Source organism: Sarcophilus harrisii, chromosome 4, assembly GCF_902635505.1.
Source record: "Sarcophilus harrisii chromosome 4, mSarHar1.11, whole genome shotgun sequence".
Taxonomy (NCBI): Eukaryota; Metazoa; Chordata; class Mammalia; order Dasyuromorphia; family Dasyuridae; genus Sarcophilus; species Sarcophilus harrisii.
In genome coordinates, this window is record NC_045429.1 from 35,061,275 (window position 1) to 35,084,952 (window position 23,678).

At 36.8% G+C, this 23,678-nt stretch overlaps 1 protein-coding gene and 1 long non-coding RNA gene across 10 annotated transcripts in view; one reads left to right on the forward strand and one right to left on the reverse strand.

Annotated features, from left to right (window-relative positions):
• Positions 1 to 3,698, forward strand: part of LOC105750288 — a 29,317-nt gene extending 25,619 nt beyond the window's left edge. Inside the window, exon 3 of the long non-coding RNA XR_001120927.3 lies at positions 2,487 to 3,698. This is a non-coding gene — a long non-coding RNA (uncharacterized LOC105750288). The remainder of the gene's footprint in view (positions 1 to 2,486) is intronic.
• Positions 1 to 23,678, reverse strand: part of LRRC8B (leucine rich repeat containing 8 VRAC subunit B) — a 110,294-nt gene that overhangs the window by 30,587 nt on the left and 56,029 nt on the right. For all 9 annotated transcript variants that reach the window (XM_003767221.4, XM_031969359.1, XM_031969353.1 and 6 more), the window contains one exon: positions 5,244 to 5,300. The gene's annotated coding sequence lies outside the window, so the exon portion shown is untranslated. The remainder of the gene's footprint in view (positions 1 to 5,243; positions 5,301 to 23,678) is intronic.

Genomic DNA, 23,678 nt, shown 5'->3' on the forward strand with positions numbered 1-23,678 from the left:
TTGGATTGGTTGAGCAGTGCAATCCCCTTAAGCTCTGGAATTTTTCAAATGCTTTCCATTTCCCCAGCTAAAAGGCTGCTGCCTTCCTGAGAATTTTTCAAAATCAAATTCATGAAAATCTTTTACTAAGATATAAAGTATTATGATTTGCAATCATGGAAAACACCTATAAAATTAGAGTTCTTTTAATATAGAATTATTTTCTTATGCAGTTTTATTAGAATTATCATACTGATTAATCTCCTAATACAGGTTTATTAGCTATTCCAAATAAGTAATATATCCAGTACATCAGCTCTATTTGTGGACTAACTATTGACCTGCCAAAGTACTGCCTATAACATTTAGTTTTAGGAACTAATGATGATCCTAATCTTCTGGAAATAGAGTCTACTCTGAGCTACATTTCCTAAGATATATACAATTTTGAGACATATTTGAATTTTTCTATTGTAAATATGATCAATATTTAAAAAAAAAATAAAAATAACCAAGCTGTACATGTTTACAGAGGAAACCTTAGAGGCCTTTGGGTATTTGCAGAACTTCTCAGGAGCTGTGTATTTGAACAAGGCACTCTCAGAATTCAGAGCAAAATCAGGCTTATGATGCTCAATATTTTTCATAAGCTGTTGGCTCTTGAACACAACTTCCCAAAATGCTTGAAGTCAATGTATAAATTATTCATCATAAGAGATTATAAACTTCTGTCATAGAATTAAAGGCAAGATTTATCTTCCAAAACTTTAAAAGCAAAGTAAAGCTTTAAAGCAGTAAACCTAATGACCCAGGATTTATAATTTTCCATGCCAGCCTCTAGAGCTAGAAGGCAAACCAATGGTTTTGGCAAATAGCAATGCTTTTAAATCACATGAGTCATGGTGATAGGGGAGTTGGTTCAGGTCTTTCTGACATTTTAAATTTCCCAGCATTTTAAATACCTTTTTTTTTGGGGGGGGGGGCGGGCTGAGGCAATGAGGGTTAAGTGACTTACCTAAGGTCACACAGTTAGGAAATGTTAAGTGTCTGAGGTCAGATTTGAACTTAGGTCCTTCTGACCTCAGGGCTAGATTTTAAATACTCTTAAAGCAAATTTTCAAATGGGATGGCTTTTTGAAAATAAAGATCATACAGCTGACTTCTTTACTGAAACCTCCTAAGTGGATGACTTTTTTTTTGAACCTCAAGAGATTTATTCAAAATCTCTTAAGAATAGAAACAACTACTATTAACTAATAGTAATAACTGAATGGTTAAAAAAAACTAATCAATGACTTTTAATGTCCTGAATTCTTTAAAATATTATACACTAGTCCTAGAATTGGAAAAATTTAAAAAAAGATGATTAATATAGATTCCTGTTTTCTAAGAGCTCACACAATAATAGGGCAGCAAGGATGTATACATAACATAAAATAGAATGTAAGAAAAGTGACAGAGCAGAATAGTAGGTGAAAGAAGCAAAAGATCTTTTCTAGATAAGAGTGTGTGTGTGTGTGCACGTTCACGTGTATGTGTGTGTTAGGGAGAAGCTGGGATGTTGATATCAAGGTAGTTTTCAGGAAGGAGGCAGCATTTTGGCTGGGGGAATGGAGAGATTTTTATAAGTGAAGTGACAGCTGGAACAGGGCACGAAATTTGTGAAAATAGGAAAAACAATTGGACCACGGAATTTTAGGTAATCTAGTTTGGCAATTATGAATGATAAGGTAATAACCATCATAATAATAACTGACTTTTTTTTACACAGTACTTTACATACATAAAAGCAACATGGAGAGGTTGGCTGTAGCCAGATTGAAGACACCCTTGAAGGCCAGGTTAAAGAATCTGTACTTTCTTGGTGAAAATTGAGAGGTGAGGTCATCTGCTTGGACAGTGAATCTGGAGATTCAACAAGAATGGAAGTGATCTGGAACAATCAATGTGAAGAATTCATTACAAAGTCTATCAGAAGAAAACCTTCAATCAACAGAGTGAGGGTTCAGGGGAGATTAACTGAGACAATTTTTTAGTAGAACCAATGAGTAGTTTCATGACAGAGTTACAGAGCCGAAAGGCACACTAAGAGTTCATTTAGAGCAATGTCTGTGAACAAGAGTTGCAATAAACAGTCATCCAGTTTATTCTTGAAGACCTCCAGGGACGGGGATAGCCACCATCATCTGAAGCCTATTATTCCACTTTTGGATAGCTCAAAAATCTTTACACTGAATCTAAATCTATCACTTGGTGAAACTTCTCCTTTCTGGCTTCAGAAATTAGAATATTCCCTCCTGAGCAAATTAGAATATAATCCTCCCACATGACAGTCCTTTGAATACTTGAAAACAATAAACAGAACTTAGAAAGTTCTTTTGTAGACTAAAAACAAAAGGGAACAATCCCTGCCCTAAAAGAACTTATTTTGTCTCTGGAGAAACATATATACCTTTAAGTTGATTTTAAAAATATACAAAGTAAAAATAAGGTGTTTTTTTTTTCAGATGAGGTTAAGTACTCATAAAAAAATGGTGTTTCGGCTGACCTTTGAAGGAGACCAAGGATTCTAAGATCTGAAGATGAGAAGAGAGTGTGTTCCAGGCATGAAGGACAACTGGTGAAAGATCATGGAGAAAAAATATAGAATATCATACACGACTGACAGCAAGTAGGTCAGTGTGACTACACTATGAACTGTATGAAGTATGTGATAAATTTGGAAAAGCAAATAAAAGTCAGTTAGAAAAGGCTTTCAAATGTCAAGCAAATTTTTATCTGAACTTGAGAGTCAATGGGAGTCACCAGATTTTCTTAAACAATAGAAGAACATGATTTGACCTGTGTTTTAAGAATTGGCAACTATATAAATGGATTGGAAGGGGAAGAGATTTGAGGAAAGGGGACCAATCAGTGAGCCATCATGATAGTCTACTTGAGACATGTTAAGGATCGGAAGTAGGGTGGTGGTTGTATGAGCATAAAAAAGGAGACAGATGTAGAAAACGCTGTGAAGGAATAAATGAAATGACAACTGATTAGATGAGATAGCTGAGAGGGTATAAATTGAGGATAATTCCAAGGTTCCAAACCTAGATTAGAAGGATGATGTTGCCTTTAACAGAAATAGGAACGTAGGAAAAGAAGGATGGGTTTGGGTGAGAAATATGCTGAGCTATTTTAGAAATAGTAAGTTTGAAATGCCTGGATGATATCTAGTCAGCAAAGTCCAAAAGGCAACTGATGATGTGGAACTGTAGCTCAAAAGAGATCGTTCCTGGATATAGGATTCGGGATACATCTGCATAGAGATGGTAGTTGGATCAATGGGAATTGAAGAAACTGTCATCAACTGAGAGAGTGTAGACAGATAAGAAGTTCCAGGATATAGCTATGAGATCCACCCACAGTTGGTGGGCTTTAGGTAATGATAAAGCAAAGGAGAGTGGAAAGGACTAGTCAGAAAGGTAGGAAGATAATCCAGAAAGGAGTGTTTCAAAAACCCAGGAAGGAGAGAAGAGCCAGGAGGACTAATGTGGACAACAGTGTCACATGCTAGAGAGATTTAAAAAAAAAAAAAAAAAAAAAAAAGAGGACCGAGAGCAGACTATCCAATTTGAGAACTATTCTATTGGTAACTTCAGAGAGAGATTCCAATTGATTGTTGAGGTTAGATAAATTATAGTAAAAGGCTGAGAAGGGGAAATGGAAATAATGGGTGTAGACAACTTTTTCCACCTCGTTTCACTATAGTGAAACTATAGAGTTTCTATAGAAACAGTAGAGATAGGATGATATCTAGAAAGGATGATAAGTAGATCAAGTACCTTTTTTTTAAAGGATGGGGGGGGGGGAACAAGCTTATAGGTAGAAGGAGTCAACAGATAAAGAAACAGATAAAGAAAAAGCCTTCCCTTGTTAGATTATAAAGTCAAGGAGGTCAAGGACATATTGATCTTTGTATCTCTCTCCAAGTATCTGCAAATGTACTTGGCCAAGCTCACAGCTAAACTAACACCTGTTTTTTGCTGTATTTGTAGGTTCATGCAGAGTGGAGGGTGAATCATAGATTTGTATTTCCTTGTCTTTTTTCATAGTCAGTGAGTACAGGGAAGTTAGATACAAATGACAGTATAGGAATGTTGACAGAATATTCCCAAACCTGGCATATATTCAGGTTTCCTCACAGGCAAACAGTGAACCTGGAAATACAAGTTTGATCTAAAACAGAGAAGGGTGAGTTCATCCATTTCAAAAGAGGTGAGGGAGAATTCTGGAATGGAAACATAATTTCTCTCCTGGTTCAGAAGAGATCTTGACATTGTGATATGAGGCTTCATATCTGCAGAAGATCATCAATGATGCAAGGTCTGGAAACTCTGGCTAGGCAGACTAAGAAACTTTACCTATCCTGAGGTAATTTTCTTGTACATGCACTTCTAATAAACATACCATACTATTTCATTTCCGATTTATGTAGTCTCCTTGTCCTCATAAATAAAATATAGCAGCACATTTCTTCTGATCTTGAGCATGTGATCTCAGGGGATGTGAAGAGAAAGACGGTGTGGATATTCAAATTGAGTGTGGATTTCTAGAGGCAGTAGCAGAAGTGGGGAAATTTGGGATGCAAAAAGCTAAGCAGATTCAGGAGCTAAAAGTTTCAAGAACCTAGATTCCTCTAACTAGAGTTCAGGAGTAAATAAAAGGTAAATGGCCTTAGAGTCAAAGATAAAAGTTCTCTTAATCAAGATGATTCCTTGGCAGAAGGAAATGTTTTGTCTTTTTATCTTCTAACCTAATATGTTGCTTTCTCCACAAAAGACACTTACTTATTAATAAGCATTTGTTGAATTTAAACCGAATGCCCAGAAAGTAGTCTGAGATTTGCAAGGCTTAAAGAACAAAACTAGATCCCTCCCAAAAGACCTTTTAGATTGCATCTGCCTATTTTTCTGTGTCTAATCTTCTACTATTAAAAGGATTTTTTTTAACCCTATTGGAGTCCACTTATTGGTCAAAGACATATAGGAAGAGAGAAGACAAAAGAGTAAAAGTCAGCAGCTGATTTTTGTGCTTTGGAAATCTTGGAACCCTAGAGAATATATGGGGGTGAGGCTAGCTAGTAATGGATTACTCCAACAGATGGACAAGGCTGGGGCACGGGTGAGAGACAAAGCTCTGGTGGAAGTCTGAAGCTCAATCACAAGGAATACAATTTCCCCTTCCCTCAGTGGATTCCAAGTTCAGGCTGCTAGACTTACCCTCTGAATGCTGGTCAACAAGAACCTCAGCAATTACAGTTTCTGCTGCAGGAATTCCTGAAGAGAAATCAAAGGCATGTTGTTATAGCTTCTGTGTGCAGGAGAAATATCAAAGACAATTTCTTTTTCTGTTTTTTTTTTCAATGTTTGCAACACCCATTGTAAAACAGTTTTAATGATGATAAAATTATAAACATACACAAGTGTTGGATTTTAAATTTCTACTATTTTTAAAGAACTTAACTACCTTAATTCTTTTTTTAAGTTTTTGAAATGAATAACTTTCTGAATATACTGTACTAATCTCACTATGTAAGAATTTTGCAAGTTTTATCATCAAAAAACTGAACTAAGACTCCATTATTCATGTAGAACATTACAACTAATAAAGAATGCATTATACACCTGAGGCCCAATCCATTCTGAAACTGCAGGGTCCAGCTGCTGTACTCTCAAAACATTTATCCCTATCCACAGGGACATTTTGCTGGGAATATATGCATAATGAAGGCTCTCTCGTGGTGATGATAAACCAACATCCCGAGTTCCGGCTATTACTCTCCAATGGTAGAAACAATGAAATGTGGCTCCACTTTCCAATTAAGGTTAATATCAAACCATGTGACCTCATTTTAAAATGCTTTGTTGGCGCCTTTAGTCTGTATATCATAATCATTAAGACTATTTTCTTCCTGACCCCCATGATCCTCCCCCCAGGCTCACACACAGATTAAACTTTTCCCTTATTCCATGGAACAAAAATAATTAAGGAGAAATTCTGGATAATAACCACATCTAGTTGCACATATAACATTCTGCTCAGTTAATACCCTATATGCTTTAGCCTTGAGGAAGGAGACCATAAAACCAACTATATAGCCAACTTTCTTTCCCCTCATCAGTGACACACATAAAATAAAAAGTGAAGAAAAATGAAAAGCTGCAAATGCTTAGTCAGATAAAAATGAGAAAAGGATACAGTAGTTCTGAGAGAACCAGCTGCCTACACAGTCTGCCAAGGTGGAGATTTTGTTGCCTGAATTGGAGTGAAGATGCTGTAAAACTGACTTTACCCAAATCATCAAATTCATCTCTTCTCCCCAAAGAAAACATCAAAGAATTAAAGGAGGTTAGGAGAGTGTTTGTTTTGTTTAGGCCTAAGAGGCAATCTCCAAAATGACTAAATCACATGTATATTGGAGGACCTATAACTGATGATTAGAATACTCCCCTTTTCAATATACTATCTTTGTTCTTAAATTGCCAAATGACACCCCGAAGAGAACAGAAGCTCCTTGCAACAGGCTAAGAAGGCCAAAGAAGGCTAATCTGCTTTTGAGTAGAACACAAGGCCCAGATACCTTTATTGGAAAAGCTGAGAGATCTGCCTTTTTGACACTCCACCTGCTTTCTTCTCACTAGCGGAGATCTTATGAATTAACCAAATCTCCTGATATTTCAACAGTGCCATTGGGGTAGAAATGCAAAATCCAGCTCCACATCTTGAAGTCTTGTAAACATCTGTCTTTTTAGTTTGATTTTGGAAAATCTTGTAAGACAAGAGGACCAGAAGAGCCATGAGAACTCCAAAGAGAAGCTCTGAATGGTATGCAAAGGATGTGTCTCTCCCTCCATCTCTTCAATCGAGTGTAGAATGAACAATCATTCAGAGTTAACTCTTTTGGGCTCACCAACGGGGCTGAGCAACTTACAGTGCTCTTAAAAGGTTTGCACAGTGTTTTCTAAGAAAATAATCTTCATGAATAATAACAAAAGGATTCTCATACTAGCTCTATTAGGTCATGGTGGGATATTAGAATGAAGAGCTGAACTTTGAAAAAAAGGTAGATGACTTCAAATTTCATGTCTAAGTTTTAGGAGCTATGTGATCTTGGCAAGCATCTTTCAAATCTTACTTTCTTCATCTGTAAAATGGAGATAATAATACCAAAAGGCAGCTATGGCTCAGCAGATAGAGAGGTGACATCAGTAAAAAGACCTGTGTTTAAATCTCACCCACCATACATATAACCTCTTCACATCCTAAGCAACTGTCTAAATTCCTCTAAATTGCAAAGTAAGGACCAATGTGCATTGATAAGAGAAATTTTCCTCGCTGGAAGTTCCTTCTACCAACAAAATCAGTTATAGTTAAAAAAAAAAAAAAACTACCTGTTAAGTACGACCTTACAGAACTGTTGTGATGAGGAAATAAGTGATATCTCTAAGTAGTAAAAATTAAATATTCAGTAGAAATGTCTACCTCTATTATTAGTATGGGGAAACTACCAACTGACTGCCTTAGGCCAGAGCATTATACATCACAGCTATTTGCCAGAAACTAATAATCAATTAAAGGAAGTTTTGTTCTTAGCTGAGACTTAGGGATTTTAACCTGAGCCCCATGAACTTTAAAAAATATATTTTGACAATTATATTTCACCTTTTGGTTTCTTATGTTATCATATATATTTTATGTAAGTCAAAATGTTATTATGAGAAGGAGTGGGCAAGACTGCCCAAAGGGGTCATCAAAAAAAAAAAAAAAGAAAAAGTTAAGAACTCCTAGATTATTTCTATAAGCCACTAGTTTATTCTTGTTCTTTTCTAAAACTTTAGAGTAGGAGGAGGAAGTTGTAGGTTGCCTTATAGTAAAGCAAAAGATTGCCTTACAGTAAAGCAAAGGAAAGGAAACTTGGTCTGGTTGCCAAGGATGCGAAGGGGACAATTTCAGCTGATGATGCACCTTTCCCTACCCCACTCCACCCCCAAAAGAAAAGTCTACTACAGCAGTCTGTAGTGGAGTTATTAGTGAAAACAAAAAAAAAGACTGAGTGTCTCATTTCCAGCAAGGATGGAGAGAGAGCACAGGGATTCTGTTGACAAGCATACTATATGAAATGCTGGAGTTTATGATATGGTCAGTAACTCATGGCTCTTCAGAATACTGGTGAGTCATTAAAAAGGCAGTAAGATCTGCTGGAATGAACACAGAGTTTAGAGGCAGAGGATCCGAGTTCCAATTCACTTATCTGACAAAAGGAGTTTGGATTAGATTACCTCTAAAATTCTTTGTAGCTCTAAGTCTATGATACCATGACCATTCTCTCTTAAGGGGCTCAAAGGAATGACCTTCAGGTCTCTAGATTGTCAGGGAAAATGAAATATTCCTTAAATCCAAATAAAACAGAAGCAGGGAAGGTTTCAATGTGAAAATGAGGAAGGGATGGAAGAGAATCCTGACCTATGTGAAATGGGCTGTGTGTATAGAAGAATGTGCCAGAGGAGGAAAAGAAGAAGTAAACATTTGGACCTAAGAAATAGATGAGGCTCTTCATGAAGAAGAAAGAATTGGTTTGTCTGATGAAGCTGATGACTGACTTTCAGGAAATGGTGATGAGGAATTACAGGTAAAAGGCCAGCCATGTAAGGTGAAAGGGAAAAGAGATTGCTGGGTGGTGGCTGAAGATTCCTGTGAAGAGATAATGTCAAATCAAGTTAATAAGCATTTATTAAGTGAGCTTACTATATGCCACACTCTGGTCTAAATCATGGGGATACAAGGAGCATTTATTAAGTGCTAACTACATGCTGAGACTAGGGGATACAAAGATCAGCAAAACCCCCAAAATAAAACCAAAGCAATATCCACTCTTAAGGAGCTCAATTTAATGGGGAAGACAGCATGCAAACAACTATGTATAAATAAGCTACAAAAAGGAAAAAATGAATATAATCAATGGGAGAAGCGACTAGAATTAAGGTGCACTGGGAAAGGCTTTTTAAAAAGATTTTTTAGGTTAAACATTTGCAGTTCTTCTAAACAGATTTCCATATCCATATCCATGCACAAGAAAAAGGGAAAACATGAGAAAGAAAAAACAAACAACAGCAACAACAACAAAAAAGTATTTTTAAAAATACTATGCTATGATTCACATTCAGTTTCCACAGTTCTCTCTTTGGATGCAGATGGCACTTTCCATTCCAAAACTATTGGAATTGCCTTGATTACTACACAGTTAAAAAGAGCCAAGTCCATTACAACTGATCATCGCATAATCTGTATAAAATGTACTCTTGGTTCTACTTGCTTCATTCAGCATCAGTTCAGGTAAAATTTTCCAAACTTTTCTGAAATCAGTCTGCTCATTTCTTATTAGAAAAGTAGTATTATGTTCCTACACCATAACTTATTCAACCAATAGCATCCACTCAATGGGAAAGGCTTCTTATAGAAGATAGAATTGTAATTGAGACTTGAAGGAAGCCAAAAGTTGGCAGGAAGCAGAGATAAGGAAAAAGAGAATTCTGGCTATAAGGAACATTGGAAGAAAATGTGTCAAGTCTGGAGATGGGAAGCTATGGAAACAAATCCAAAACCAAATGATTCTCATGAATGGAATACAAGGGAGTTGTCTAAAGAGACTGATACAAAATCACAGAGAATGCTTCAAACAACCTAGCTTTAAAATATATATTCACAGAAATGGACATCAAGGACAAATAACGATGATGAATATTTTTTTATTATATCTTTTTATTTACAAAGCATATGCATGGGTAATTTTTTTCAAAATTGAGTCTTGAAAAACCATCTATTCCAAATTTTCCCCTCTTCTCCCCCACTCCCTCACCTAGAAGGCAGGTAATCCAAAATATGTTAAAGATGTTAAGTCCAACATATGTATATATATTTATACAGTTATCTTGCTGCACAAGAAAAATCGGATCTAGAAAGAAAAAAAACCTGAGAAGGAAAACAATGCAAGCAAACAAAAACAGAAAGAGTTAAAAAGCTATGTTGTGGTCCACACTCAGTTCTCATAATCCTCTTTCTGGGTGTAGATAGCTCTTTTCCTTAATGGACTTCATTAATGGAACTGATTTGAATAAATGAAAATTGTTGAACAGAGCCACATCCAGATGATGAATACTTTTGAAAGCACATCATAGTCTGGTGAGAACACCATCAGGAATGCTACTGCTCACAAGGACTCGTATATGCAAGTATGCTCACATGTGCACATGCTAGCTTAAATAAGAAAAAGAAAAGCTTCAGAGGAAAAAATAAGAAACGATGCCCAAGGTGATGAGAAACAACAGAGAGAAGATTATTGCTCAAAAATTATTTTCTGTTTCCTGTCAAGAAGAATGATCTTTAATCCATAGAGGAAAGTTAAAAATGACTAATAGGCAGCTGAAACTCAAGATAAGTAGGGAGATGGTAAGAGAGCACTCAGTTGCCATAGTAAGGAAACTTGATGAGTTCCTATGATGAATTCTCAGGTCTCCAGATGCAAATAAAATTACATCCTTTGGTATTAAAAGAGCTGGCAGAGGGATATGAGTGCTGAGCCATTCTCAGGGGATGTTGGAAGTATTGTCAAGAATAAGAGAGGATTTGAAGGATTGGAGATGGGCAATTGTCCTGATTTATTGCCCACCCCCAATAGGGTGAGAGTGGAGCAGAAAAGAGATTCTACAAAACACGATTTTTGAGTTTGATTTCAATTTTTATTGCCACACAGTAGGTCCATGGGCTGAGACCCAGCAAGGTCTGGGCCATTACAAACCAATCATTTTGTACAAAGAATGGGAGAATATAAAACTGGTCACTCTACCTCCCATGCCATTATTTCCCACAAATATGAAAGGATAGTATCTATCAAAGTCAGTCCTAGTGGTTCCAGTAAACCAATGGACTGAGCTGCATGTAGAACATTTGTGGATAATCTGTATAACTTAGCATGAAAATCAAGGTCAGGGAAATCCGTTGGCACACTAGGGCAATGAGGTGGCACGTTGTATAGAGCACTGGGCCAAGAGTCAGGAAGATTCATCTTCCTGAGTTCAAATCTAGATCAGACACTTATGAGTTTTGTGACTCTGGGCAAGTCACTTAATCTGGTGAGCCTCAGTTTTCTTATCTGTAAAATGAGTTGGAAAAGGAAATGTCAAACCATTCCAATGTCTTTGCCAAGAAAATCCAAATGGAGTCACAAAGAGTCAAACATGATTGAACAACAATTATCAGAATAAATATGAAGTCAGCATTGATCCCATGTCCCAACAAATCATCTCAATTCATAGATTTCCTGAAAGTTCCAACCAAAATCTCTCCTCCCAAGAGAAGCTTTTCCTGATCCCCTTTAATGCTACTAACTTTCCTCTGTTGATTACTTCCACTTTTTTGTCTCTAGTTTTTTTTTTTAATATATATATACACACACACACATAACTGGTGTTTTCATGTTGCCTACCTCATTACATTGTGAGCTCACTGAGAACAGGTTTTGTTTTTTGCATTTTTGTGTATCCTCAGTATTTAATACATCATAAGAACTTAATCATCCTGGCTTTTCTAAGATGTTGAAAACTGGTAGATCATATCAGAAATAGGCAGTCAAAAGAGATGATAGATATGATATAGTCCCACTCCTATAACATTCACAATAGCCATCTTACCACCATCATTTCTTCACCCAAATGCTTCATGTGTCTTATTTATTTATGCTAAATAGCATCTGATTTCTCAAGGATGAGGGAGTTACCACTTTAGCACGGCACCTGGCACATAACAGACACTATGTAAATGTTTATTTTCTTCGGTTCCTCTATATTCTGATGAAGGAGAAGTAACAAACTTATTACCTCATGAGTTGGCTCATTCTACTCTGGACAGCTCCAATGGTTAGGTCCTCACCTTCAGATCCTTGAATGTGGGTGTTTCCCCAGAAGTCTGCCCTCACCTTTCTCAGAAGCAATTCCTTCCTTCTTTCTTTCTTACCTTTCCTTTCTCTCTCTATTCTTTACCTCCCTCCCTTCCCTTCTTTTTTCTTTTCCTTTTCAAGACTGAATCCCCTATTTCACCCAGATTAATGGAACAACCCTTAATCTCTCTGTCTCAATTTCTCCATCTGTTAAATAGTGCTAATAATACCATCTATTTATTACTGTTGTTGTGAAAACAAAATAGCAGTAAAATGTTTTGCAAATCTTAAGGTGCTATAGAAATGCTACTTCTTATTCTAGTGTGATGCAATAGTTTCAGCAATGAGCTTGGAATCAGGAAGACTCATCTTCTGGAGTTCAAATATGGCTTCAGACACTGACTTTGAGCAAGTCACTTAACCCTGTTTGCCTCAGTTTCCTCATCTATAAAATGAGCTAGAAATGAAAATGACAAATCACTCCAGCATCTCTGCCAAGAAAACCCCAAAAGGAGTCACAAATTGTGAGCATGACTGAAACTATAACTACAACAAAAATTATTTTTATAATAGCTTTTTATTTTTTCAAAATACATGCAAAGATAGTTTTTAACATTCACCCTTGAAAAACCTCATGTTCCCTATTTTCTCCTTCCCTTTCTACATCTTCCTTGCTAGACAATAAGTAACCCAACATAGGTTGAATATGTGTAATTTTCCTAAATGTATTTCCATATTTATCTTGCTGCATAAGAAAAATCATATCATAAAGGAAAAAAAACTGAGAGAAAAAACAATCAAGCAAACAATAAGAGTGAAAATACTATGAGCTATTAACTATTAACTATTATGAGCTAATTATGATGCTTAGAAATAACTATCTCCTTTTCTTAACTGTAAGCTCCATGAGAACCAGGACTCAGTCTCCTCTAAATTTGGTATTTCCCTTTATTTTATACAATGCTCTCTCAGAAGTCAGAATAATAAATGTTTGTCATTATTTACTGTATTTTTTTGGCATTCTCCCAAAAAATCCTGTACTGAACTGTAAACAGTGAATGTTTAATTCATGTTGCTCAAAAGCTTGGCTTCTTGTGCCCACCCATCCAATGGAAGTAGGTGTATAAGGGTCTAATTCCCTGAGGGAAGGATTTTAATAGGTCATTGGCTGGCAAACAGATCCCCTTTGCAAAATGGTTTGAACAAGAGGTTGTCTGTGACTATGGGGCTTTATCTTGAAAGGCAACAAAATTATCTGGAGGATAAATTTTATTTTCAGAACTTGGTCTCCAAAGAAGGCGAAAGAGTGAAGACCGATGACATTCTCTGGTCTAAACTCTTAATTGTAGTCAAAAGAAACCTCCTAAGAGCTCAGTCTGAAAAAGAAGTTTCTTTCATTGTTGAAAATTCTGGGCCATTTTGCTGCTCTTCAATCCAGTTATGCAGGGTAGTAGCTAAAGGTCATTAATTTTCTTTAAACATTTCCTTCAATCAAATGTTTTCAAATCCACAAATTTTTCTGGCTCATCTATCAATATTTCATGCATTTGTCATAAATGGATATTGGTCAGTCTCTCATAACTATGCCAGAAAAATCAAAGACTTTAAAAGCACTTTTCTGAAAAAAAAATTGCTCAAACTGATCCTTGCACATCAACTTGACCAGTGGAGAGGATATACTGGAGAACATGAGATAATGCAAAGGGGGCTGGATTTGAAGTCTGACAACCGGTGTTCAAATTATTCCTCTATCAATTACTTGGACAAATCACTCAGACCTATTTGGGTTTAAAATAGGAGAGTTAGCCGAGATGCCCCTAAAGGCCCCTTCCACCTTCAAGCCTGTGACCCAATGACATCAGCAGGAATTAATAAACAGACCAAGAGGGCATGTTGGAAAGGGGCAGCACCCACAGAGATGAGCTCACAACTCCATCAGGGTATCCAAGGCTGCTGCAAATAAAGCAAAGTTAAATCAAACCAAGTCCCTTCTTGACCACTTTCTATGAGGAGAAAGATGGAGAGGTTCTGAGTATGAGCAGTGGGTTAGAATCAGGTCTTTGTGTGGAAAGAAAGCTCCTATGGCAATTAAGCTTTTCTTCTCTTCTAACCAGTCAAAGCTACGCAGATATCTCCTCTCTGCCTAATAGACTGCTTCACTGTCAAAATCTTGAGTTGTCATATTACTGCTCCTGCTGCATCAAAAGTACTCCTGAAAAGTCTCCTAAAAGAGAGTAAGTTTTTCTCATTTTTTTTAAACATCATGGCATGAAGATGGCCTCATTTAAAGTTTTCTTAATTCAGAACAGTTGGCTCATGAGGGTGTGCTAAGTAGCACATGAGAAATGGAGCCAGAAAAACAGGTTCAAATTCTGCATCAGATACCTAACAGATGTGTACTCTTGAATAAAAACCTCTTTGTGCTTCAGTTTCCTCAAATGCAAAATGAGAAGGTTGGATTAGCAGTCCCCTATGGTCTTTTTCAACTCTTAATCTATTATTCTTTAATCAATCCTAATCTGTAAACTATTCTTTTTGAGACCACATCCAGGTCTCCTCAATCACTGCTTAATAGCTTCAATTATTTATTTATGCTACATAAAATCTGATCTCTCAGAGAGGCTGGTGGATGCAAATGCCACAGTCACCAAAGGCATCTGCCACAAGTTTAAGTGCACAAAAGCCCTCCTCTATATTGGCTTCCCTGAAAGTTCAAGAATAAGAGGAGAAAGAGACCTAGGAACATATTAGAAATGCAGAGTCATTTCTGTGTATTTGGGACAAAATCAGCCCCACCTGACAGATGGGTTGAGTGATATTTATTCATGTCAGGAAATCACAAACAGAACATCAAACCCAGTAATACTGAACATCAGATGTCTGGACAAACTCTTAGATCTCTCTGCAGATGACTCTCAAATCTATCCATCTCACCCATATCTCTCTCTTGAGCTCCAGCAGCATATCTTCAACCACTGGCTTGATACATCCACCTAGCTGTCCCATAGGCATCTCAAATTTAATAGATCTAAACAAAATCCAGCATCTTTCTTGTAAAACTCACTACTCCCTAACTTCCTCATTTCTGTCCAGGATACCATCCATGGTATCACCACCCTTCCAATAACTCAAGTTTACAATCTCGGAATTCATCAATGATTTGTATTTTTAATCATCTCCACATCTAATCTATTGCCTAGTTTGCCAATTCTGTATCTGTAATTTCTCTTGCACCTTTCCCTTTTCTCTCTGCTCTACCACCTTCATTTAGTTCAATTCCCCTCTCTCATCTACATTATTGTGAGTGGTTCCTTAATTCATCTCCCACTAGCACATCCTCCACAAATGTCAAATTCTTATTCCTAAAGCCTAGATGTGCCCACTTTCTTGCTGACAAAGACTTAGAGGCTCACTCTTGCCACTCGTATGAAGAATAAACTCCTCTTACATTTAATGCTTTTAACAATCTGACTCCAAACAATTTCCCCAGGATAATTACATATCACCTCCCTCATGAATTCTATATTCCACCAGGTTAGCCTACCTGCTATTCTCCATATGTAACATTTCACTTCTAGCCTCCATGACTTTGTCCAACCTGGGCTGTTCTCCATCCTTAAGGACCTTGAAACCTGAATCTTTAAGATTCAGTGCAAATTCCACTTTCTACTTAATGTTTAAGGGAATTGAGGGTTTTGGAAGAGTAAGTGATGGTGGGAATTGAGTGAACTACACTTACCCATGTTGTGACTCAGTACTGGAGCTAGCTCAGTTCTCATTCAATTATTCAATTAAGGATTTACTCTAATTTTTGACCTATGAGAAAACTGGTCCACATTGATCAGTTATTGTTTCTAAGTTACCTTGACAGCTTACAGCTACTTGAGGAGTGGGATACCTCCTTTTTTGCATTCAGGAAATTGTATCTGTTCACTTTCCTTCTCCCAGCTTGGAAAGTACTTAATCTTTCATCCAAACAGAAACCAAGATTACCTAACCATGTCATTCTACATCCCCATTCAATAGCTTGGAAAGTACTTAATCTTTCATCCAAACAGAAACCAAGATTACCTAACCATGTCATTCTACATCCCCATTCAATAAAGTCCAGAAGCTCCCTGTCACTTCCAGGACCAAATATAAAAATTCTGTTTGGTTTTTAAGACCTTGAATAAGCTGGCCCCTTCCGAACTTCTAAGCTATATCACACTATCCTTCACTCTTGACTTAAACCAAATAGGCGTTCATATTGCTCAAATTCTTCTTCTGTCACCCTGTGTCCAGTGGCCATTAGCTATCACTGGACTGAACTCATTCCTTACTTACATTTGTTAGAAAGTCCCTACTTTCTCCAAAACTCAGTTTAAGCACCACCTTCTGTATGAAGCCATTTCAGATTCCCCTAGATACTTTGTGACCCGCTCCCAAAATTATATATATATATATATATATGCATATATATAATATATATTTGTGTGTGCATGCATATAAATACATATGAATGTATGTATTTGTACACCTACAGGTAGAATGTAAGCTCTTTGAGGCTAAGGATTGTTATATTTTTATCACTATTTTTTGAACCCAACATAATACCTGGTATATAGCATGTGATTAATAAATCTTAATGGTTGATTGGCTGGTTCCGACTGACCAGCCACAACACATCACAAGAAGTAGTTGGAAAAGAGATAGTGCTTTCATTTCTAGGACTAAGCTGGGTTTTATGGCTGTGGAATAGAGTGTACAGGAAGAGTCTCTCCACTTGCACAATAAGTTAGTGATGTCCTTCCTTAAAGAAAGCCATGGAAGGTAGGCCTAACCTGGGAATGTAAGCACAGGATTTCAGAAAGAGGGCAAGATTTTGCTGTGGTGCAATGACCCAAATTAAGTCATGGAACACTAATGACATAATTTACCTTCCCTGGGAACTGATATTCAGTGATTGCCTAAGAAACAGATGTATGAGGAATTGGAATTTTACCCCAAAATGGCTATGACATACTTCCTACTGTTTTCCTTCGTCTTGACTTTATAATCCATATTCAAGAAATATTTTTCTATTTATATTTGAGAACACCATCTGTTTCTATTCTCCTTCTCCCAGAGGAAGAAAATGGCTGTGGAGGATTGGCTTCATCTTTACAGACTGTTCTGGTGGGATAGAGAACTGCATGTGTGAACCCCAAATATAACCAGCATCATAACATTGGGGGTTTTTAGAATTGGAAAGACCTTCTAGAGAAGATGAGAACACCGAGTCCCCGCCAAATGAAGTGTCTTGTTCTAGTTCCTCCAAGAATAAACGGCAAGGCCAGAATTCAAATATAGGTCCTTTTGACATTGAATTTTGTGTTCTCCCACAAATCATTAAAATCTTCCAAAATTGAAATGGACTGTGACTCAGGAGGTCAGTGAATATCCTATCACTGAAGATTTTTAATCACTGAAGGTCACTTGCAAGACAAAACACAGATCAAAGATTTGTGGGGCACATCTGAACAATATTTATTATTCATGTTCAGTGCAGCAGCAGGAGAGAGAAGTCAGTCAATAAGCATTTATTAAGTGCCTATTCTATGCACAGGCTTGGCCCTGATAGAACATTACTTGCTATTATGAAGCAGAGGATTGTAAGTTTAGAACTGGAAGGTAACTTTAAGGCAGTCTTATCCAATCTATTTATTTTCTAGAAGAAGATAATGGAGCTCAAAGAAATAAAAGGACCTGCCTAGCATCATACAGTAGCAGACCCAGGATTTAAAAACAGGACACCTAAAGTCTCTGAATGCAGTGCTCTTTCCATTGCAATCCCATGGCACTAGCATCTCATAGGGAGATATTAATGTGAATGAGAGAGCTATAAAATAAAGCTGCTGTACCAGAGGGCTAAAGGAAAAATAAGAATTCAGCATCTAAGCTGTACAGCATGGTGTCTAGGAGTCAAGAAAATTCATCTTTTTGAGTTCAAATCTGGTGTCAGACACTAGCTATGACTAGTCACTTTAACCCATTTACCTGTTTTCTCATCTGTAAAATGATCTGGAGAAGAAAATGGCAAACCACTCCAGTGTCTTTACCAAGAAAACCCTAAATGGAGTCATGAAAGGTAAGGTACCACTGAAAAATTATTGAACAACAAAAAGAATTCAACAGATAAAAAGGGAGGGAAAGATCCCCTTCCCCTAATTCAAAACAGATGACAAGAAACCATCCAGTAATTGAAGATCTCCAGTAATGAGAAACTCACTACCTTCTAAAATAGTCCATTTCAATTTAGGACAACTTTAGTGGTTAGGAAATTTGTAATTATACCGAGATATGCTCCTAAACATAATAGATAACTCAAGAGCATCAGAGTATTTCAAAATTTTGACCTCTTGCTGTATATCTATGTGTATGCATGCATGTACATATACATACATGTAAATCAATATGATGTATTTTTGCATGTGACTGAACACAAATATGCCATACATGTGCGTAATGCATATATATATATATATATATATATATAAATTGTGTGTTCACATATGCACATGCACATACACACACGTATCACAACCAGTCACACCTTTACAAAATAGACAATATTTACAGGCAGGGGAAAGTAAGGCATACATAAATGGCGAGTCTCTTAAGCAAATAGGTCTCAGTTTCCTCCTCTGTGAAACAAGGGAAACGGTAGCACTCACAAGCTTGTTGTGAGGACCAGCTGAGATAAAGGGCTCTGCCATCCTAAAACTGCTCTAGAAATTTTAGCAATTGTTATAGGAATGGGCTAGTTGGCTTCCAAGACCCCTTTCCAGCTTAGAACCCTGGATCCGTGACCTCTGACTTCTGCCCTTTTCTTCTTCAAAAATCATTCTAATAAATGAATTTTTAAAAAATTATTAAGCTCTTACTATGTGTTTAGGTTGGCAGAAACAAAAAGAAAAGTGAGAGCCTCTGCCCTAAAGAAGCTTATATTCTAACATCTCTAGATACATGAATCTCATCAGCTTCACTCCCTTGTTCAAATATTTATGGCCAATCCATATAGGATAAACTACAAATTTCTTACCCTGACCTCCTAAAGCCTCTGCAATCTAGCTTCAGTTTCCATGTCCAACCACGTCCATGTCCATGTTTCAATCTCATCCCCTTCATACATTTCAGGTTTCCTGCTGAACAGACTACTGTTAAAACTGATTATGTTGTTCAAATGATGGTAAAATATTAAAAGTTGGGAACTGCTGACAGAAATAATCTAGAACATAAATTCAGAGGGAGGTGGATGTCCACTGGAATAATATGAGAAGGACCTCAGGGAAGAAATGATTAAAGTCAAGCTTTGAGAAATGGTTAGAATCTGGATAGAGGAGAAAAGGAGGAAGAATGGTGATGTGAAAGATCAAATGGCCATAGATTTCAAGTTGGACAAAACTTTAGAGAACCACTTCTCTTTACAGATAAAATGAAGCCTAGAGAAACTAGATGACTTGCCTCAGATCAGAGGGTTGAATTTGAACCCAGGTCTTTGAAGCTGAATCCAAATCCACTGCATCATGCTATCTTTTGGGGAGCAAGACTATGAGTAAAAATCCAAAGGGTATTCATTTGGCATTAAGCAGGACAGTTGGATGGAAAAAGGTTTCTATAGAAGGGAAACAAATTGTGGTAGAGGCACAGAATGGAAACAATAAAAATGATGAAATTAGAGAAGCCTGCTAAGACTGATATAGACTAATGTGACTATAATGAAGTCAGCAGAGCCAAGAAAACAAAATGCATTGTGACTGCTTTAATGTCAAGAGAAAAAAGGACTACAAAACAATTCAATCAATAAGCATTTTTAAAAAATGAATGAACAATTAAGCATTCAAATAAGTGTTTACTAATTGACTCGAACAAATGAAAATGAACATTGAAAAAGTATAAAGAACTAGATCTTAGCACCTCAGATAAGAAAAGACAATGTCTACCTTAATGATGCAATATAGCTTCTAAGGGAAAGAGCAATGATTTTGAAGCCCTCTGATCCAAGAGTGCTATTGTTCTGACAATCTGTCAATGATTGTAAATGTCTTCTAGCCTAGAATTAGTGATCCTGAGACTCTCTGACCTTAGAGTCTAGATTGCTCTGACAATCTGTCTGTCAATGATCCCAAAGTCTTCTGGCCTTAGGATAGTCCTAGATCTGCTTGTCAGTGACAACCAAATTCCTAAGAGCATCCTCAAACCTACCTGAAAGCCATAAAATTAGCAAATAAGTAACATAAAGCTATCCCCTTCTCTTAGGTCTCTTGCTAATCCCTTCTGGAATTTAGCCTGCTACAATTAATTGGTGTTACAATTACAATAAAACTTTGCCTCTTCACTTGACTTGGGGTCAAGCCTGCAGTTTCTTTTGAGATCCTTGAGACATTTTGAGACACCAGTCTGTGACCCCAAACTCTTGAGGTCCCCTTTTCCAACCTCAACGTTAGTTCTCTCCTTTGTAAAGGTAAAGGAGTTCATAGCTATAGAATATCAGATGGATTTGATTGGCTTTCCTAAATATTTTTCTCTCTCTCTCTCTTTTTTTTTTAATCTCTTGCTATATAAAGGATGGCTCTCCAAGAAAGGAAGAAATAAGCATTCTTTTAGTACCTATGTGCCAGATACTGTGCCAAGCACATATTACAAATATTAATCTCATTTGACTCTTACAATCACCCTGGGAGATAGATGTTATTAAGCCCCCCATTTGATAGTTGAAAGAAACTTATTTGGATACAGGTGAAGTGATTTAGCCAGGGTCACAAAGGTATTTAAGTGCCTGAGTCTTGAATTGCAGTCATGTCTGTCTGACTCTAGGCCCTGAGTTCCAACCATCCGGCAGACTACCTGCCTCATATTAGGGGGAGAAATTGAGCCACAGAGGGAAATTTAGGTAATGTTAAGAAAAAATTAACAAAATTTATTTTGAAAAGTTTTTGAATGAATTACAGGGATGGTCTGAAATGTGATGTTCAGAAACTTAGCTTTTTCCCCTTTGCTGACAGGAAGCTTACTAAAGTCTTTTTAATAGTAGGGCTTCATAACCAAACATGAGAAAGATTAGGCTAGAAGGATGGATTTGAGCAGGTAGAGACTGAAGGAGGGAAGTGGGTCAGGGAAGATGCTATTATAGGAGTTCAACTGTGACATTAAGCTTAGAGGAGCAATAAAAATGACAATCTTGAAGGAGCCCCCAAAGTTTTTTAATGCCTCTGAACACAGCAAAATAGCTGTGCTACAGAAAAGTAAACTATAAAAATAGGAGGTTTTGTTTGTTTGTTTTTTCTTTCTAAAACAGTATTTTAAAGCATCAGGTGCTTCTTCAGATGCTTCCTGGATAATCTTGGATAATACCTTAGCCTACACAAATATAAAAGAAAAGTTCAGATTGGATGAGTTCGGAGTTTCCTTTTAGTTTAAATCAGTCAGTCAGTAAACATATAAAGCACCTATTATGTGCTAAATGCCAGGGATACAAAAAAAAAAAAGGCAAAAGACAGACCCAGCTCTTTAGGAGTTAATAGTCTACTGGGGAGGACAGCATGGAAATAACTTTGTACAAACTAGATAGAGATGTGATAAATTGGAAATAAATCACAGAGGGATGTACCCAGAATTAAGGGGGACAGGGAACAGCTTCTCATAGAAAGTGGAATTATATGTTCACTTTAAAACACTCATGGAGCTGATACAACCCCTCCCCAAATCCAATAAATCCAATACCCCCTAATTCCAAAAAATACTTAATAGCAACACATAAGTCATCTTTATTTTTTACATGAATCACTAGACACTGTCACCATGAAATACACTTTCCACAGCTTCCAGGATCAAGTTAGAGACATTGTAATTAGATAACCCACATTTTATTAGTTTTTGCAACTAGTGCTTCACCTAACAGCTGTCTGGAGGAAGTGATGATGATTTTATGAAGTAAAATTACTTTACCTCAGGGCTCTAAGAAGAGATTTCTTTTGATGTGGGGTTGGGTGGTTCAGATTACCCGAATGTTGAATTCTGAAAAATTATTGCAAATGCAGAAATCTAATTTGAACTATTTTGAGAAGTGAAAGAACAGTTCCCTTCATTATCTTACACATTCATTTCCCAGCAGGCTTGGGGGTAGAGTGGGGGTGGGGTAGAAACCAGAAATGAAAACAGAAGAGGCTGTCCATTGCGAAAGCCAAGTCAAATAAAAGAGACCCATTTGAACGAGCTAAGTTGCTGTTAGATTCCTTTTAAAATCCATTTCCTTGGAAATATCAATTTAATTACAGCACTAATAAGACAGATCTCAAAAGTCCAAGGTTTTGTTTTGTTTTGTTTTGTTTTTTTGGTAAATCTATTGCTGAGAAACATCCTCGAAAATTCTCTTTTCCCCATGGCAAGCAGGCTGAGCTAGCATGCTGGAATTCTCTGGCCATCGTGGGTGTGGCCCTAGGTATCAACTTATTCTGTAATTCTATTGTGAATTTCCAGGAGAAGTCAACTCTATAACTTAATGTAAATAACTCATACTTATTTATACAGGGTTTTACGATTTACCAATCACTTTCCTTAAGACAATATCTATCACCATTTATCAATTCCTGCCTACAGCCAGGGCTGTGTTAAGTGCTTATGAGGCAAAGACACAAATCAACATCCCAGCATAAAGAGAGCATGATGTAACCTAGACATGTGCAAAGCAAACACTATTTGTATTCACCCACCATAAAGACACTTTGTGCAAAGTATCAACTCAACGAAGAATCTAGGAAGAAATACAGGTACATAACCCATTAGCCCCTTGTCACACAAGTTCCCAGCACATTGAAGTACTGAATATTCCTTGTTGCATTAGCAAATAGCTTACTAGAAAGAATACTAAAGGGATAAAAGATGAGAACTAAGGAATTACAGTCAATTGTGCAGTTTTCTTGCAAAAGAGATCAGAACATAAGACTTATCACTAAGATTATAATATTAATCTTTCATTGCTCAGTCTATTATGAGCTGACCTCATCTTATGGCGCTTCCCAGATAGTGCATTTTTGTTTGTTTATAATTTTAAGGTTTGTGGCAACCCTACATTGGTTGCCTACATTGATTTCTACATTGAATCAGTGTCATTTTTCCAACACCATGTGCTCATATCAGTTCTCCATGTCATTTTAGTAATTCTCAATATATTTCAAACTTTTTCATTGTTCTATATCTGTTATAGTGATTTGTAATCAGTGATCTTTGATGTTACAATTGTAATTGTTTTGGGGTGCTTCAAATCACACCCTATTTAATCAACAAATGTGTGTGTGTTTGAAGAGCCCACTTGACCAGCCCGTTCCCCATCTGTCTCCCTTTCCTAAGTCCTTCCTATTTCCTGAGACATGATAACAGTAAAATGAAACCATTTAATAACCTCATGATGATTTCTAAACCTACTGTTTAGTAGGTTTAATTAAATGAAAGGAAGAATCAATCAGTGGGACAAAATGTCAGTGTTGTCTTATTTTAAGAAACTGCCATAGCCACCCCAACCTTCAGCAACCAACACCTTGACCGACCAGCAGCCATTCACATGGAGGCAAGAAGTTCTACCAGCAAAAAGATTATAACTTGCTGAAAGCTCAGATGACAGCATTTTAAAAGCAATATAGTATTTTTAAATTAAAATATGCACATTTTTTGAAATAATAGATATCAAATTTATAATCTATAA